The sequence below is a fragment of the Xenopus laevis genome, chromosome 2S, assembly GCF_017654675.1.
Source record: "Xenopus laevis strain J_2021 chromosome 2S, Xenopus_laevis_v10.1, whole genome shotgun sequence".
Taxonomy (NCBI): domain Eukaryota; kingdom Metazoa; phylum Chordata; class Amphibia; order Anura; family Pipidae; genus Xenopus; species Xenopus laevis.
This window is the reverse complement of record NC_054374.1, coordinates 27,200,082-27,220,684: the sequence shown is the minus strand read 5'-3', so window position 1 is coordinate 27,220,684 and position 20,603 is coordinate 27,200,082.

Here is a 20,603-nt window from a genome sequence, read left to right as displayed (position 1 = left end):
CAAACTGAATGCCCCTCCATAGACCCTTCCACCTTGCTTCATCCATCCTTTGTCTCTCCAAAGATCGTATCTTCCCGAGCTCCCCCAGTATCATTTCCACCACCACTGGATAGGGCAGGACTTCACGCCTCTGAGGAAACCTTGCACCGTGCACTCCAGGTGTAAAAGCGGACAACAGAGCTGACTAAGAAAAGAGTTCCCAAATCATTACCAAATCATAACCCCTGTACCGCTTGAATGCCCCATAGGCCCACTCCTGGTAACTACAAAAAATGGCCAAGGCAGTAGAGACTTGTTTGTAGACATCTATGTTAAAGGAGAAGGAAAGGTTAAAACTAAGTAAGCCTTATCAGAAAGGTCCATCTAAATATACCAGTAAACCCCCAAAGTAATGTTGCTCTGAGTCCCCTGTCAAAAGAAACACTGCATTTCTTTCCTTCTATTGTGTATACATGGGCTTCTGTATCAGACTTCCTGCCTTCAGCTTAAACCTCATTGCCCTGGGCAAGAGCATGCTCAGTTTGCTCCTCTCCCCCCACCCCTCCCTTCTCTACTGTAATCTGAGCCCAGAGCAGGGAGAGACTCAGGCAGGAAGTGATGTCACACCACATTAATACTGCAGCTCCTATTCTAAACAAACAGAGAGTTTCTAGAGCTTTTTACTCAGGTATGGTAAAACATTCTACAGAATAAATATAGCATTCTAGCTTGCACTATTGCAGCTAATCTATTGGCAATAAAATGCCTCCGTAGCTTCCTTCTCCTTTAAAGGGGCACTGAAGTAAAATGTGGTCCATTATTTCCACTTCCCCAGAACATTCCTCCCGTGGGCAATCACGGTCATCGGTGCGTCTGTACTTCAGATTGTCATTAACATAGAGTTTCCCATGGAAGGAGCACCAGGTGACTTCCTTAAAACTTCAGGGGGACCCTTGGGGAGTTGACTAAAGAGAGCCCCGATCTCAACACTTCGTCTGGACAGTCCTTCAGGGCCAGTGATGCATGAAAGTAGGAACCCAAGACTCTCCCATTGATCTCCTTTCTGGGAGAGCCCTGATCTCCTCAACAGACACACACCACCGCCTCATCACCTTCAAACTCACTACAACACAAGTTGGGAGAGCGCCACGAGGAGCACGCATGCTCTTTACCAAACAGCCTCTCTGCCACTCAAGATAAACTCTGAAGATCTCCACCCACAAGGAGGCTTCTCCAAAAGGAGGTTGTTGTACTTAAAAAAGGTGTTTACAAAAAACACAATGGGGTTCACCATACCGAGAGCCCCCTCCTTCCTTTGTAGGTAGGTAACATTCCTTTTGATGAGGTTTGTCTTATTCCCCCATAATAAGAAGAGACCTTTGATCCTAACATAGAAAGCCTCTGGCAAAAGGCACATGTGGCTGAGATAAAGAAAGATTGGAATCAGGTAGGTTTTGATGAGATCCACCCTTTCTCTGAGGGTATATTTTAACCCTTTCCACCGGTTCACCAGAACAGTTGCGGTTTCCAATTTGCCCTCCCAGTTTTCCTAGCGTAATCACCATGATTAAATTCAATGCCAAGAATTTTAATTTTGGGCTGGGCCACTGGGAAGACATCCGGGAGACTGAAGGCAGGATCTCCCTTCCCCATCCAGAAAGTTTCACACTTATTCTGGTTAATCAACAACTACTGTGACATCGTCTGGATAAGCGGAGACCTTCAGGGCCCTCCCAGGAGACAGAGGACCCCCCGCTAATGCATCGCCCTCTATCCGCCTAATGAGGGGATCAATGGCAAATACATAAAGCAGAGGGCTCAAAGGACAGCCCTGTCTGACCCCAGAAGAAACCCCAAAGCTCTCCCCGGACCAACCATTCACAAGCGGGAAACTTGCGAATGTGCACATCCTCTAGATCGGCCTGACTAACCATGCTATTAAGGAAGATGCTATCATAGCCCAGCTGACCTGCGGCACCTCCCCTATCCATAGGCCTAGTCACGGTGTTAAAGTCACCGCCAAACACTATCGGCTGGGCTGTGAAAAGAAAGGGGTTGATCTTGCTAAATCCTGCTAAAGACCATACATCTGCCCATCTCCACCTCAACCACCCGTTTGATTGTTACCTTATTGGTCTTAAAAAGGACCGCCACTCCACTGTAAGTCTCGGCTGCAAGAGACCAGTAGGAAGGACCATGCGTCCATTCTTTTTTGGCTCTATGGAGCACCTGTAGATTACATAATCTGGTCTCTTGTAAAAAAAGAAGGCGCTTCCCTTGCACCTACAGACTTAATGCTCACGACATTAATGGTCACGACACGTATTGGAGGGGGTACAGCCATTTACAGGGTGATTAAGATGTGGAGGTTTCTTCCCTCCTTTTTGCCTTCCTATCATCATCCGAGCATTCCCTCTTTGCAGAGATACCAAATGGGAGTTTCTCTGCTTCAGCACAATCAATATTTTCAAATGCAGAGGAAGAGTCAGCATTACAAGAACTTGTGAGAAGCTCCCTTCTCACATGCTGCTCCTCCTCTGCAAACTCCTGCTCCTCACTCTCTACCCTCTCCCCCCAAGATAATGGGGCAAACCTATTTACAAATAGAATTAGGCCACCCCCCTCCTCCTGAACACATGAATGGGCACTCTCTGCACATTCCCCATTACTTTTTTTGTCTGTGATTCCCCCCACTATAAGCCTTCTTTTTGGCCTCAGCAGATTTAAGGGGTTTACCTGCCTTAACCCAATCCCCCAATGTGTTTTTAACAATGGATAGAGCCACACTTGGCAGCTCAAAAGGGGGGGTCTCCTGAACTACCCCTTGGGGGATTGGTGCCAACTTCTAGGCTCCCTCTTCCCCTTGTGGGCCTAAAAGATGTAGGAGGCTGTGGGGTTTGGGAAGGCTGTGGAGTTTTGGGAGGCTGTGGAGTTTTGGGACGCTGAGATGGATTATGGGGGATGATTGGGTCAGGATCACGCACAAGAGGAGTCATCGCAACAACCTGACCTGGTGGGGCTATGGACTCAGGCTCCACCACTTCCATCCTGAACTCCTCATTAATGCTTTGCCACGACATAAGACAGGAACCGTACGCATGGCCAAGCACTCCGCAAGTTGCACCTTATACTTTTAGGACAGTGTTTGCCAACATGACCTACTCCAAGGCACATGGCGCATTTCAGTACATCGCAACTGATACTGAAATGCCTGGTGGAGCCACACTTCCCTGGTCGGGATAAAAGCAACAGACTAAATCCTGGCCAATGTATGCAGAGCTGGGGATGTGCTCGGGGACATTGCCTACAGTTCGCAGGTGGATTAAGCTTGCCAGCCCCCCGTCCATATCCCCCTGTACCCGAAAACCTTCTCCAACTCTCCTATCACATCCCCATACCCTTTGAGCCAAACCTTGAGATCTGCTGGGGGATGGATTCATTCTCTAGAAGAATGGTGACCCTACAGACCCCACGTCTAGATATGGGAACAGCTCTGAAACCCTCCCACATGCCTGAGTCAGAAAACTCCCTGAACTTGTTCCAAAACTCATCAACTCCTGGGCTCTCATGAAGCTGACAGAATAATCTTTGAAAACCTTATTATGGACAAAACAGTAAAGGTCATAAGCAAAGAAGCCCATATCGCAGATCTTATGAATTATGATATTTCCATCAGGCAAGGGTCCCTCCCCCTCCCACTGCAATCGCACTACTTTCTTACGGTGACCAGAATCTGAGGGATATACCCTCCTATGCCCGGGAACCTGCGCCTCTGCGGGTTGATCTCCACGCCCCACACGCACCCCAGTCATAGGCACATTTCTTTGTTTCACCCCATTCACTCCTCCAGACTCCCTGCCACGCACAACATTAGCAAAACTTTGGTCACTCCCACTCGCCCCTTCATTCGCTGTACTCACACCCACCATTGCAACATTTGCTTCACCTGCACCCAAAGCACTTGTACTGACACCCACACTCACCTCTTGCACAGACTCATGTGACACTTGCACAGCCTGACCCCCTGACACTTTACCCCCACTCACATTCACAGATGCACCAACAGATTTTGTTTTCTCAGTGCACTCACCAGCCGAAACCCCAGGCATCTGCTCACTGATCTCCTCCTCACTGCACTCACTCCCACGCACACTCGCACCTCCAGAAACAGCAACATCTGGAATTGCTGAACTACAAGAGTCCACTTTAGAGTCTTTTTTTTTCTTCCGGATTGCTGCTTTAGTAGCCTTCTTGGTCAACCTCTTTCTTTTCTGATCTGTCTGATCCTCCTGTTGCCCAGCAACTGCACCTTTGCACTGAGAGTTCTCTTTAATGTGATTATCTCTGCCAGCTCTGTCCTACTCCAGATGAGATGTAGTAAGAATGGCTGAAGCATCTGGTTGCTGTGAGAGTTCCCCAGCAACACTTGGGACATCTTGTTTCTCTGCGCTGTTATTTGCAGCAGTGTGGCAAAGTGCCTCCATTTCAGGCTTTTCCTCAACGGACTGCTCTGCATTCCTTACAGATGGTACATTCCCAGAGTTCCCTGCTGCAGCCACATTAGCATTAGGTTTCTGTGCCCATGGGGCCAACACAGCAGGTGCCGACTGTACCCCGACATTCTCCGCTGCTGCTGCTGTACCCTCAGATTGTGGGGCTGCCCGGGAGACTCCCAGAGACACGGGCTGATTCTGGGCCGGGGGCAGAGCAGGGAAATCACTTGCCACATAAATAAAGTCACTTACTTCAGGCTGCTGTTTCTGTCTCCTTTGCTTCACCTTCTCCCTTGGGTCAATGTCCTCTATTTCCTCAGAGGAAAAGACCATTTTTTGTGGTCTCAGAGTGCAAGGAGATTCTGCCGCTCTGATCTCTCTGAGAAGACCCGGTGTTCCAGAGGGGGTACCATTGGGGGGTATCTGTAGGTGAAACAGTTGGGGTACCAGTGGGTGTAGCAGAGGGGGAGCCAGGGCTCATTGGGGCTGGCTGGTATGGCTGGAGGGCCCCAGAGCTGTCAGGCTCCTCATCACTGGATACCTCCTTGATCGCTCTGCTTTTAAGTGACGCTTTGTATTTCTCCTCCTGGCGCCTCTGCTCCATCTTCCGGAACCTCTCGGCATTATCAAACGACTCTTTCACAGGACCAATTCCATTGCCAAGAGTTTCCACCTCCTGCTCCAGACTGTGCAGTTTGTCACACAGGGCTGCTATTTCCACCTGCATTTTAGGCCGGGCCAGACTGTATGCCTTTGCACACGCATGTCTCTTGTTCTTTATCAGAGTCTTTAAGGTAGCAATCTCTGCCTTTTTCTCCCTGTACCTCTGGATTCCTTTTGCCATGTTCTCATGGAATCCAGGGTCAGTTGGCTGCATATTGAGGTTGAATCCAGCAACATGGTCAGAAGACTCTGCTTGGGGCTCCTCAGAAACCCCTTATTTTGCAGAAGCACCACGAGGCCTAGATGGTGGTGAGGCCTGGGACTTTCCTGGATTAGCTTCGTTGGAAGAACCACTCCCTCCAGGGCTGCAATTGCTCATGATTGAGCTAACGAGCACACACAAACTGCTCTCTCCACCCAGCAGCAAAACACGATCAGGTGATCACCAGTGGGCGGTCCTGCTGAATTGTGCTTAGTACAGGAGAATACCTATGCTGCCATAGTTTTATGGGATCTCTCTGTACAGACTATGAGCAAACATAATGGGTGGTTTCTGCTGAACTGGGCAGAATGCTCATACTTATTAAGAAGACTTACCATTAGTGGGATGCCAAAAGTTCAATTTGCTGCTCACCCTGTGAACCTGGTGCTAATATTCAACATTTTTTATTGTTCACGGGACACTTATATCTAACCCTGACACCCCATGAATTCCGTTTTCGATGTAATCCTTGAGTCTAAACGTTAAGAAATGCGCCCTGCTGGGGAACGCTGTTTATTTATACTTCCCATTAATCAAGCTGTGGCAAGGGCAGAGCTGACGGGTTCTACACGGAGCAGTTTGTTGTGATCAGGTGTTTGCAAAAAATGTATAGTCCCAGTGCAGGCTGCCATAGTTTTATGGTATCTCTATAATCAAATTTAGGGGGCTGTTCCTGCTGAATTGTGCTTAGTACAGGGAATACCTATGTTGCCACAGTTTTATGGTATTTCTCTGTACAGACTATGAGCAAACTTAGGGGTCTGTTCCTGCTGAATTGTGTTTAGTACAGGGAAATACTTATGCTGCAATAATGTTAAGGTATCTCTTTGTACAGGCTATTATGAGATAATAGTGGGCTGTTTCTGCTGAATTGTGAGACTAAGGAGTCAGAACTGATAGAAGCAGAGGTGCTTCGCCAATGAGGTGAGTTGAGGCTGTCGCCTCAGACGGCAGCACCCCACTAAGTACCAGGGGCGCCAAAAATGCTGCTCCTGATACTTTAAGAGCGAATTTCCGGCGGAGGGGGGGGGGCAGCAGCAACTGCTCAGGTGGCGGAGGGGCCAGGATCACCCCTGGATAGAAGTGGTATCTACCCCAAAGAGTCATAGGGCTTTTGGGAGCTGTAGTCCAAGAACACCAAGTGAGAGAGAAAAAACAATTAGTTTAGTTAGGGATGGTCAAGAACATGATGATCAATGACTACTTGTTTTCAGCAAATTCGTTCAGTCACCTTCACCTGTGTATTGTGCTCACTCTCCAGTCAGGCCACACCAGGAGACCCACAGACAATTGCAGCAAATGTAGGTATGGATGGAGCACATAACTCGCACATAACTCGCACATAACTCGCGACTCACAAGGATCCTTTTTCAAGTGAAAAAGGATCCTTGTGATCCAAAACATGTTGTGATTCAATAAATATTTATTTGCGGCAGAGTCTGCGAGTTATGTGCTCCATCCATACCTACATTTGCTGCAATAACTACTTGTTATCATCAAGGGCCACACCCTGAGTTCAATGACCACTTAGTGATAATGGTATGACATGTCTCCATACTGTAGGATATAAGGCACCGCTCGCACACCCTGGCCAAATACAAGAGTCCTCTGCACTCAACCCATTATCAATATATTTAAGACAGAGACATTTTGTGCATACTGCTACTGAAAAATGCCTTACCCTTTAAACAAAACAGGGATTGTTTGTCCATATATTGCAATATATTTAAGCTGAACAACTACATCAAAGTCATCCCATATCTGGCCAGTCCTACTGAAATAAACGACTGGTGTGCAGTGATGGAGGGATCGGCACCCTCCTAGTCAGACAACTCCAAAGAACTGGAAAAAAGCTTTTTCATTATTGATTGAGGGTGAATTGTGCATGATAATGTTAATTGCATGACACACTAATTACGCTGCGTGGGGGGTGTTAAATTGACATTTCAATAGGGATGCACCAAATCCAGGATTAGGTTCGCGATTCGGCTAGGATTCTGCCTTTTTCAGCAGGATTCAGATTCGGCTGAATCCTTCTGCCCGACCGAACAGAATCCGAATCCTAATTTGCATATGGGAAGGAAATTGCGTGACTTTTGGTCAGAAAACAAGGAAGTAAAAAATGTTTTCCCCTTCCCACCCCTAATTTGCATGTGCAAATTAGGGTTCGGATTCGGTTTGGTATTTGGCCGAATCTTTCGTGATGGATTTGGAGGTTCGGCCGAATCCAAAAAAGTGGATTCGGTGCATCCCTACTTTTCAATCACTATTTTTTATGCTTGACAAAGGGGTACAACCCCCGAAACATTGCACACCTGCAAATAAACATGCAAGGGTTCATCCCTGCTTGCATTACCCTTTGAGTGCCAGTGAATCCTTTGGAAAGGTCTCCATATTGTTCCATACATTTAGATCACACCCCACATCTTCTGGCTACACCCACTTACACTGAACCACACCCACAATCTACACAGGTTCCACCTACTTTCCTGCAAAGTCACACCCCACAAATAAAGACTTATCTCCTAATGTGTCATATATATGTGTATATAACATATTCTGCAGTGCAGTACAATAGAAGGATATATATTTGTCAAACATGCAGAGCAACATGGGACATAAAGAGGGCCCTGCTCATCAGAGCTTACAATCTAAAGGTCGAGCCACAGAAAACAACGAAACCTGTGTCAGCCGCCGCTGACAAATCTATTATTTCATCTTGGCTTGATTTTCGTCTGTGCTGAGCAATTCCGATTTACTGGATTTATGAGGTCTGCTGACTAAGCGGCTCCTTCACTCTCCGTGCTGAGAGGCAACATTCCATGTCACCCACCCAACTGTGGCTCCCGTGTATCATTGACACACGCATGTACAGTATATTGAGCAGGATCCACACTGGAGAGCTGGGGGAGGTGGATGAAGGGGTTAAATCCCATTTCTTTTTGCTGAATGTGATTTAGGCAGCTGGTGTAATCCATCTATACACATGGCTTTTAAAGGGTTAAAAAGGGCAATATATGAAAGGGTTTCAAATTCAAAGAAATATTCTGTATCATTACCCTGCACTCCCAAGACCAGCGTCATTGATACAGAAGATAATATAGTCCATAGAAATTAACTCTTTTGTCACTGTGCAAGCGGCCATGTTGGCTCTAGCGGGCGGTACCTGCCAGTTCCCATAACAAATACAAATAATCATACAGGGGCTATTGGCAATAGGGAGACACTGAATCCTTAACCTTAGCCCAACTGATCACCAACACTTGTAATGTTCTGTGACGTTAAAGAACTTGACAACTGGATCGGGGTGGGGCAAACACTGGTAATAAAAAGGGACAGAAATGTTTTTTTTGGTAGTAATTAAACAACAATAAACAAAGTTTATGATTACGATGAATGACGATCTGTTGAGCAAATGGGTTTTCTTACAGTTTGCACTAATAATGAATAAATATGTATGGAAGGACACAGGTCCGTTAATCATGCCGGACGCATCGTTATAGCAAGACACTTCCCCTTTAATGTGCAGGCAGCTTATCTTTCAGCCATAACCATGGGCTTTATATTATGCTGAGGCGGCAGAACATCCCCAGGTTGGCAGGAAATAATGTGATTAAACACAGCAGGTCGCTAGTTAAACATCATGCAGGATGAACATTCTCAGCAGTAATAACCCATCGACTCAAACCCTGTCTCTCTTTATTAGAGAAGACAATAGGCGAGTGCCCCGTGCCATGCTGGGCATAAATCACATCCTTGTACCCTTCCCATTAATCCATCCTCACATTGAAAGTGGCACTGCAGCAAAACATTATAGTGATAGATGATAGATAGATAGATAGATATATAGATAGATAGATAGATAGATAGATAGATAGATAGATAGATAGATAGATAGATAGATAGATAGGTAGGTAGGTAGATAGATAGATAGATAGATAGATAGATAGATAGATAGATAGATAGATAGATAGATAGATAGATAGATAGATAGATAGATAGGTAGATAGATAGGTAGGTAGGTAGGTAGGTAGGTAGATAGATAGATAGGTAGGTAGGTAGGTAGGTAGGTAGGTAGGTAGGTAGGTAGGTAGGTAGATAGGTAGGTAGGTAGGTAGGTAGGTAGGTAGGTAGGTAGATAGATAGATAGATAGATAGATAGATAGATAGATAGATAGATAGATAGATAGGCACAAATCCCATCTGATCCCCATTGGAAGCAGCAGTCCTGCCCTGCTTTATGGCTGAGATTCTAGCTATCTGTATAACAGAGCATTCTGTCCCAGTGGCTGCAGATATAAAATAACAAATAGCTAATTTAGTGTAATGGTTAATAAGAGAGATTGAGTTGTATGAATGTATGAATGTATGTATCCTTTCCCTGTAGGGGGCAGTCTCTAGTCCCTGTGATTTATTTTGGCTGGCGGTAACCCACAGACAAGCTAAAGAAAAGGGAAAAAAAATCAAAGGCTTCCAGGGAGCTTCTTGCAAGGGAAGAATAGGCAGCGACACAACAGAAACTCAGTTCCCAGGAATAAATAAATAAATAGTAACCTGTTGGGGACATTGCTAACAAGGGCTGAGTGTTAGTGCAGATAAGCCATTAATATTTATCCTTATTTGTGAAGCAGCGGCAGATTGTGCAGAGCAGAGCTACAGGGAGGGAAGGGAAAGAATATTTCAGTGTCCAACATACAGAACCGGAACCACTCGATCCGGGTAACATCTAAAGACAAGTAAAAGATTCCTTGGTATCAGAAAGTAAAATATATTTATGTGCCATTTCCATCTGACCTTTTGATTGTATCCCTTGGTGCCCTCTGCATATCTGGGAGAGGTTAAGGCACCCACAGGGGCGATCCTGGGGCTGCCCCCCTCTCCCGCTCTGCGCATAAAATATCAATGTTGGAGCAGATAAAAGGGGACCCCATCGGTAGCTTGATTCATATAAAATAGCTGGGAAGATTGGGGCACATTATTCATTAGCACTCCCAGAATGGACTCTAGTGGAGCACCGTACATGCTCCCATGACATCTACCAACTACCCCCGTGGCATTAGGGTGATCTTGAAATTTTTTTAAAACCTAATTGCACTTCACACTAAATGGTTAATGGCTAATTTCCCAGAATACGTTGATCACCTGACACTGTCCCAGTGAGGGGTAATGGTCTGTGGCAGTTAAGCGTTGATCTATTAATTGACCTTCCCCACCAGAGACTGTCACCTCTTCAGTCCATAATGAACACTGCCGCGAGGCTCATAAACCTCAGCAACCGCTCCTCTGCCATGCCAATCTGCCAATCCCTGCACTGGCTGCCGCTACCTTTCAGAATAAAATTCAAATTAATGACCCTGACATTTAAAGTACTTCATAACTCTGCCCACCCTACATCTCTGAACTCTGATCTCTATATACTCACCCAACTGCTTACTACGCTCCTCTACTGACCTGCTCCTCAACTCTTTCAACTCTCCTCCACAAGCTCGCATTCAAGACAGGGCTGCACCCCTCCTCTGGAATTCTCTCCCACAGTCTGTCCCACTTTCTCCCAACCTTTCTGCTTTCAAAAGATCTCTTATACACACTTATTTAGAGAAGCCTCCCCTCACTCTGTTTAGCTACCAAATGCAATACCATATGCTACATCTCTCACCTGCTTATTTTTTATTGTGCCCACTTCCACCCCTTGTGTCTCATTCCCTTCCCCTTTAGATTGTAAGCTCTTTTGCACAGGGTCTTCCTCACCTTTTGTACCGGTACTGGTTGTTATGTATGTAACTCTGTATGTTATATGTGTGTAATTCATGTGACTTCTTTGTATAATTTCACAGCACTGCACAATATGTTGGCTCTCTAAAAATACCTGTTTATAATAATAATAATCCCCTTGAGGGTAAGTCAGTTGGGCAGTCCTATGAGGCACTTCTTCATAACAGTTTAATGTTATAGGAGTCATCTAGGCTTATAGTGGCAGTAAGGGCTGATGGGAATTACCATGGGTTGGTGGCAAATAGGTCCTGGGACACTGGGGGATCCTATGCTCCTCTGGCAGCCCATATCAATCCTGCTACAAGACAACAAGAAATAAGGTCTCTGAGTGGATCTTTATCACCCTGATGACATGGGTTTACTTGACATCCCTGTGAACCCTCTTAGGGTAAGGTCACACTGGGCGTTTCGGGGAGATTTAATCGCCTGGCAACCAATCGCCTCATCTTTGCGGCGACCAATCTCCCCAAACACCTTCCCTCAATCTTGTTTGCTCATAGTCTGTACAGAGAGATCCCATAAAACTATGGCAGCATTGGTATTCCCCTGTACTAAGCACAATTCAGTGTAAATAAGGAACACAGGTTGTCATACTGAGTCCCTAAAGAACACTATTTACATTGCTGACAGATGTGGAAAGTGAAGCAGAAATCTATTGCTTGTAGGGGACACAATGCATTTATAGGGGCCCATAAAAACCCTCCCCATTCCTTTAATCCCCTCTGCCTGCAAACCTGTCTCCTTTCATTGATATATTGCCTTTGGCCTCATCCTCTGGGATACTTTATCTAATGGAATTGTTAATCATGGGACCCAACTTGTAACCCTCCAGCTGTCATCCACCCAGTGCACGTAGGGAAAAAAAATACTTTGTTAGCAGGCAGAACCAGCAGTGCAGGGCTAAATCTTGCTCAGATCTGTCTCGAACAGCAGGAGATATGAAAGAGTCAAGTAGCATGTGGTGTCTGACAAGACGGAGTCACAGCTGTAACCTTCAGCCCATGGAGATGCTGACCAGATGGGTTTGGTAGTGCATAACCCCCTGCAGGTGACTCCCTACGAGCTGCTCTGTCTGCGCTTCTGTAACGGCTAGTCCACACGGGGAGATAGCGGCGCGTTTGCGGTCGCGGCGACAAAGCGCCGCGACAGTCGCCGCGACCGGCGCAGGCGACAGTTTTGTATGGGCGCCTATGTAAAAACGCCTGTGCTAACCACACGAGGCGATGCGCTTTTCAACAGTCGCCTGAAAAAGCCTGGCGAGGCATTTTCAGGCGACTGTTGAAAAGCGCATCGCCTCGTGTGGTTAGCACAGGCGTTTTTACATAGGCGCCCATACAAAACTGTCGCCTGCGCCGGTCGCGGCGCCGGTCGCGGCGCTTTGTCGCCGCGACCGCAAACGCGTGGCTATCTCCCCGTGTGGAATAGCCCTCAACAGTCGCCTGAAAAAGCCTGGCGAGGCATTTTCAGGCGACTGTTGAAAAGCGCATCGCCTCGTGTGGTTAGCACAGGCGTTTTTACATAGGCGCCCATACAAAACTGTCGCCTGCGCCGGTCGCGGCGACTGTCGCCGCGCTTTGTCGCCGCGACCGCAAACGCGTCGCTATCTCCCCGTGTGGAATAGCCCTAAATCTCTGTGGTCCCAGGATCAGTGTCAGCTGAAAGTCTTAATTAGGCGCAGGTAATTGGTGCCCCCAGAGTGTGTCATTGGGACAGATGCCTCTGTGAGCCTGAGCCCCCTTAGCTCATAACAAGGTTACAGATATATAGAAACATTGGGGTAACAGCCACCCTGCTATAGTTCCTGGGGTACCCAGGGCACAAATAAGCATTCACCCCAAATCTCCCCCTAACTGGCCTTCAGGCTGGGCCCCCTTAGCTCATAACAAGGTTATAGATATATAGAAACATTGGGGTAACAGTCACCCTGCTATAGTTCCCGGGGTACCCAGGGCACAAATAAGCACTCACCCCAAATCTCCCCCTAACTGGTCTTCAGGCTGGGCCGCCTTAGCTCATAACAAGGTTATAGATATATAGAAACATTGGGGTAACAGTCACCCTGCTATAGTTCCCGGGGTACCCAGGGCACAAATAAGCACTCACCCCAAATCTCCACTGAACTGGTCTTCAGGTTGGGCCCCCATAGCTCATAACAAGGTTACAGATATATAGAAACATTGGGGTAACAGTCACCCTGCTATAGTTCCAGGGGTACCCAGGGCACAAACAACCCCCAGACACCTCTCATTACAAGCCAATGATGAGAATATCAGATGGATTTATGAGCTTTAATGTAAGAGAGATGTAGTAATCAGGTTGCAGTGAATGAGACTCTCTGTATTACATTATACTCGGGAGTGTAACCCCCCCGGGAAAGAGGAGTGTGACTGTGGCGCCACCAGATCCACGAGGAAATACAACTACAATAATGAGCTTCTTTCCTTGGGGCCCCTGTGGATCAGGCTGAGCGCTGGGCATTGGATCCTCGGAGGGACTGTTCATTACAAAGACAAACAAATACGTCAGGTCGATGGGTTTGTGATGAGTCAGAATTACACGAGTTCAAGTTTGAGGGGATTATCTGTAGGTCAGCGGGGGGCTCAGGGTGCCATTCATTCGGAATTGATTTCTTTAGATTGAATCAAATGTCTTTTTGCGTCACCAATGCATCAACCGTATGTTCTGTCCTGATAGAAGAACAAGAGGCAACAAAAGGTTTTTAAAATCTTTTTTTCTAACAGGAATCAGATATCACTACAGGTCCAGCCCCAGGGGTTAATTACCTATGCACGAGGTTCCTCCAATCAGAGGCCTCCTGCACAGGGTGCTCTCAGTTTCACCACAGACAGGCCAGGTGGTGGCTGAGATGTAACATTGCCACTTGGTGATCCTCATGTGTAGTTGTGTTGTGCCTTCCCTGAGTTCTACAATGTGACACAATCCAATAGAATGAGGGGTGCCTGGGGCCTGTAGTGACAAGTAGTTTTTATAGGGTGTTACTCAGATCTAGGAAGGCTGCACCGGCCGAATGTGCAGTGTCAGACTGGGGTGTCTGAGGGTCAGCAGGCTGCAACTTCAGGGCCCCCCACCCCAGTCGCCAAGTCCTTTATCTGCCTCCTCCACCACCACCACTCCCCACCGCTTCACCCGCATCACGTTCCTATTACTTTCAGTTGTCCTTTGTTTACAGAAGCATTAGGGGATTGCTAACAGGGAGCAGGCCGGGCCTGAGGGGCCCACAAGAGCCGGGGCCAACCAGATATTTCCAGTCTAACCATGCGAATGTGACAACTTAGCCACTGATTAAGTACCCTAGAGGTACGAAACGCATAGGGCCCTATGAGATGTATGTACTTTTTTAACTTTCACCAATAAAAATTCAATTTTTTACTTATTTTTGGCCCTGTGGATTGTCGGATAGCCCTGCTTTTTCTGTTATACAATTCGGTTTTTCTGCTCCCCGAGGGTTTGGGGCTGGTGCACCTGGACCACATGATCAACTTGGTGGGCTATCCACATTTGTGATTTATACTAATTTATATTGTGTATTATAATTCTGGAGCACCTTTTTCCCTTTTGCAATGAGTTTAGCCACTGTGCCAGGGTGATTCCAAGCAGGGATTTGCCAGGCTGCCTCGCCCCTTTATAATCTCCAGCAAATAATTACAGATTATGTCTGCCCGTTGCCCTGTTGTCTCCCAGTGGGATCCATAAAATCCCATTTCTCTGGCGCCTCTGGCACCCTATAGACCTGTGTGTTTTGAGGCTAATTAGCTCTCACTGTCACTTTGCGTTAAATTGGATTAACCAGGAATACATCTTAGCCTCTCTCCTTTCTCAACCAAAATGCTCTCTCTCTATATATATATATTATTTTTTTCTTATTGCACCCTGCACCCTTGCCAGTGCAGAACAGACGACTCATCTTTACCATTCCTGATCCTAAATGCCAGTGAGTCCAGATACGTATCTTCAGAAGGATAATACAAATATGTTTATAACCCATCATTATTCAGTTATTTGTAAATGTACTTGCCATTAAAATAATTTTAATTATGTCTTTCAAATTCCCTCCTCCCCTACTCATAGCATTGCAACGTTGTATCAGCAATTAGCTCTCCTTCAGACAAGACTCCAGTACCCACAATGCCCTGTGTTTAAAAACACCTGGCAGGAAAATAAAAGAAGTGCAAGGCATTGTGGGAACTGAAGAAATGATTTCTGATACATTGTATCTCTGCAGTAGGGAAATAGCAATGGACACACAGGTTCTGCCTTCAACATGAATTTCATTTATATATAACTATAAACCAAGTGGACATGTTCAATTACTGTATATTGGGAAGTTACTTAGAATTATATTTTGTTTCATTAGGCAAAAATACTGTTTTTGGATGGAGTTCCCCTTTAAGTACATTTTTAAAAAAATCCATTATTGCTGAATATAATGTGCATTTATGTTCTGTAGCTGTGACCCGCATTATTCCTGCGATGCTTCAATCTGTTCAGTTCCAAGGAGCTCATTTTCCCAGCTATAATTTGCCCATTGCTTTTGCTTTCCGCTCCGTGTAGACAGGAGATACGCCAGTGCCTTGGGACCCCTACATTCATCTGGTGTGGATTAATATAGAGCGCAATCAGCAGGCCGGCTCGTGGAAAGCTGAATCATGACTTCCAGAGCAGAGCATTACCCTCGGTGCTCTGCAATACAAACCATGACATATACTTACCCTTGTTTCATCATCCCTGGCATGAAATATGCAAGCGTCGATTAAATGGGCTCAATTCACTTTCATTACGTGGATGGTAATTACAAGCTCACAGAGGATTTCATAGCGTTTGCTAAACAAAAAGACTCATGATGCAATTCACTCACTTATCTGACTACATGCACCTTACAAGTGACTAATTATAGGGGAAGCACACAGTGCATATGGGGGGACAGGCTAAGAGCAGATCCCCTGCATCTGTAGACTCCCCCTATCACCTTGTATGTAGCCTGCTTGCATATAGGTTTATAGATGATTAGTTGCAGTACCATTTCTCACCACTTTGGCCCAAGGCTATTTTTCTCATTGAGTTCCAGCAGAACAGCGCCACTGATATGTGCTGCAGATAGGACATGGATATTTGAAATGCTTTGGAATGAAGCATCTCCCAGTGGTGGAGATCTAGCCTTTGTTACGTAACAAAATATGCCATGCAAGCCTGCTTCTATATATATTCCAGCCACCCAGCACCCCCTATTCTCCCCAAGCCATCATCCAAGGACTATCCTTAAGGGGTACAAAAATGGGGGGGGGGGGATGCAACTCTGCAGAGCAGCAGCTATAGTTAAAAAAGTGTGAGGGGTAGGGTGGCAAGAATGCAAAGAACAATAAGGGCATGAAGGAAACACTAGAGCAGGATGATAACAATCAGGTAAGATGATAGAGCAAGGTGGAGACATTAAAACTAAATTTGGATCATAGGTTGTGTGGCTAGCGCAAATCCCTGTAGTTTGAGGTTTGGCCCAATGTATCTACATGTTTCCACCAGTGGTCAGACTGTGTAGACTTTTTCCCATTAATTAAGGTTCCTTAGCCCTTACACTTAAGGTGCCCATACACTGAGAGATCCGCTCGTTTGGCAATGTCGCCAAACGAGCGGATCTCCCTCCGATATGCCCACCTTGAGGTGGGCAATATCGGGCTGATCCGATCGTGGGCCCTAGGGCCCAACTATCGGATCCTAACGATGCCTAAACGGGCGGTCGGATCGCGAGACCGCATCAACGAATAGCTGCGATCTGACGGGATTTTTTGTCCCATCTGATCGAGATCTGGCCGACTTTCAGCCAGATCTCGATCGGTGAAGCCCGTCGGGGGGCCCCATACACGGGCCAATAAGCTGCCGACACGGTCTGTCGGCAGCTTTTATCGGCCCGTGTATGGCCACCCTTAGGTTGTTCTAATGCTTAATTAGAGTTTATGTTCTTGTTCTTCTTGGTGATCAGTGAACACCTATCTCTATTCATTAGCTCTCATACTACTGGAAAGCACCAAGATAATCACTACACTCTCTTGGCTTCTCATGTTACACAGCCTACCCATCTTGCCAAAGCATGGGTGTCCACACTTTACCTACAGTTTATTTGAAAAAGGAAACATCCAGGTTGTTTCTATTTGCCCCTTTCTGGGCTCCCTGGAGAGTCTTGAGTATTGGCAAAGTGGATCTCAGCCTGAAGGCCAGGTGAGGGGAGATTTGGGGAGATTGCTGATTTGCTCTACCTGAAAGCCTATCTTGAAGGTCAGTTAAGGTGATATTTGAGGTTAATACTTGTATTTTGCCATAAATATTCTTGGAACTATAGTTGTATGACTGATATGTCCTGTTTGAGCTTCCCATGGGACAACGGAAGCTTAGTCTAAGGTTGGACCTCCGATGGGGGCTTGAACTGAGAAAGTCCAACAACCTCCACTTTATTATGTGCCATCACAGAGGAACACTTTGTAGAGATTTCACCACATCCCAATATACCCAATAACGAATCTCCAAAATATTTCCAAAATACATTAACATACCTAAAGAACAATTATTCCTACATTTTCTAACATACAACATCAACACAATGAATGTATTCAATTAAATCCATACATCAGCTAAAGGTAGGAAGCTTTCCATAAAGTGCCTGGATTTATATGTGAATTAAGATCTTGTCTTCTCAATTTGGGAGGGGGAGTGTTAAAATTGAGTTGAGAGAAATCCAAGACACCATGATCACAACTCATACACTGTAACGTGAAAACAGAAATAGAAACATTCTGCACTTGAGTTTATTGCTTGTTAGACCAGCGAGTGCAGCCTAATTTAGAAAGCGCCACTTTTTCCCACTATAAATATATTGCATTTTACTGCTCTGACTTTCTTTTATTCACAGTATGAAGCAGAATAATATCATTTGAGGACAGTTGAGTGGATTTTGGGTTTATCTGAAAGGGTGAGCAGCGTGGCTAATTCCCCTTTATAAAAGCTCGGAGATAAATAAACTATGAAATAAGTTATGGCTCCTGAATTGAATGTTTAATTGTGTCGTCTGAAAAAAAAAGTGCATTTCAATAATTCCAGTAAATATACTGTGCATCATAGATTCATAAATGCTGGAGTGGAATAAATTAGTATCAACTTAAATTTAACAGCAGCAATTATTTTGCACTCGCCTGATTACTTCCAAAGTGGCACTTTAAAGGCTACAGTAAAATATTCTGACATTTACAGTTTGGGATTGGGAAAAATAAATTTATTGGTAAACATCATCTTCTACTTATATGTTTGTTATTTAAACATATCTATAACTTTCAGAGCAACCAAAAAATCAGGCTGAGTGTGTAAGAAGTTGTGTTATACAAGCAGAGCCACTATGCTCACATCTGCCCATTAAAAACCTTATCTCCTAATGGTCACCTGTCCTTACATCAGCCTCTAGCTTAGCTTGATGGTTACATGTCCCGACAACACCCAGTCTTCTGATTCTATTGCTGTGGGCAGCAATAGCCCAATCCTTCAGTTAAGTGTCCCAACAACAGTCAGACCCCTAAGTTCAAGTGTTCCAAAAACAGCCAAACCCCAAGGTACATGTTTCCCAACTGTGTAAAAAGTGGAGTGAAGCATTACTGGTGATGTTGTCAATACCAACCAATCAGTAATTAGATTACAACAGTTAAACAAACGCAAAAGATTAATTTCAAGGTTAATGCGCAATATCATTGGTTACTTTTTAGACATCATGATAAATAGACAACACAGTGTCCCAACAACAGTTTAACCCCTAAGATCAAGTTGCCTAACAACAGCCAAACCCTTATGGGCAAGTGTCCCAACAACAGTCTAACCCCTAAGTTATAGTGTTCTGTATGAGTGTAATATTATTGTTATGTAAGTCTAAATTATGTTCATATTCTGTTGTAAGGTTTTCAATAAAAAACATAAAAACCCTAAGATCAAGTGTCCCAACAACAGTCAAACCAAGTGTCTCAACAACAGCCCCATCCCTAAAGAAAAGTGTCCCAACAACAGTCAAACAGTCCACAATGGTCTTTGGTATTATTCTCCATTTATATAGTGCCACCATATTATCTCTCTCTCTCTCTCTCTCTCTCTCTCTCTCTCTCTCTCTCTCTCTCTCTCTCTCTCTCTCTCTCTGTCTGTAGCTCTGTATAGCTTTTCACAAGGATGATACATCTCTGCACTAGTAGAGCTTACGATCTACTGTCCATATCACATTGACACATGCACACACTAGGGCCAATTATATGCAGAGCTATTAAAGGACAATGGAAGCCTTCTTTTCTGGAAAAAAAATACCAGCCTTCCTATATATTTATCTTTTTTCCCTATTAATAACATTGGGATCAACCATCATAAAATACCGGCCAGGTGGCAATCCAACTCATTGTCGGATTTGCCACCCTTCTTTTCCTCAATCACTAGGTTTATATAAAAAAAAAACTTGTATAAAAAGAGCTGAATGTCTCAAGAATCTTCCTTCAGTTTCTTCTTTTGTGGCTGCCATCTTTCTTCCACCGGAATCATCAAGATGGCCAATTAAGTGCGCATGCGAAACAGATGAGAAAATAGCGCATGAATAGCAGCAGCTGTTCACATAATAGAAATTGAGAACACTAAGAACATGATCTGTGCGTGCGCTTCTTCCAAAGACTAGCTAATGTATTAGGTCTTGGTCTTGGTAATACAACGCTGCATTATGGGATTTTTTTGGCCAATCTAGGAGCTTTTCAGAAAACAAAGTCTACTGAACTACTGAAGGGCTTAGAAGCTGAATGAATTGGGAGGACTATTATACACTATTAAAGGGATTCTGTCATCTGAAAACATGTTTTTTTCAAAACACATCAGTTAATAGTGCTACTCCAGCAGAACTCTGCACTGAAATCCATTTCTCAAAAGAGCAAACAGATTTTTTTTATATTCAATTTTGAAATCTGACATGGGGCTAGACATTTTGTCAATTTCCCAGCTGCCCCTGGTCATGTGACTTGTGCCTGCACTTTAGGAGAGAAATGCTTTCTGGCAGGCTGCTGTTTTTCCTTCTCAATGTAATTGCAGGAGTCTCAGTGGGACATTGGTTTTTGCTATTGAGTGTTGTTCTTAGATCTACCAGGCAGCTGTTATCTTGTGTTAGGGAGCTGTTATCTGGTTACCTTCCCATTGTTCTTTTGTTTGGCTGCTGGGGACTGGGGGAAAGGGAGGGAGTGATATCACTCCAACTTGCAGTACAGCAGTAAAGAGTGATTGAAATTTATCAGAGCACAAGTCACGTGACTTGGGGCAGCTGGGAAATTGACAATATGTCTAGCCCCATATCAGATTTCAAAATTGAATATAAAAAAATCTGTTTGCTCTTTTGAGAAATGGATTTCAGTGCAGAATTCTGC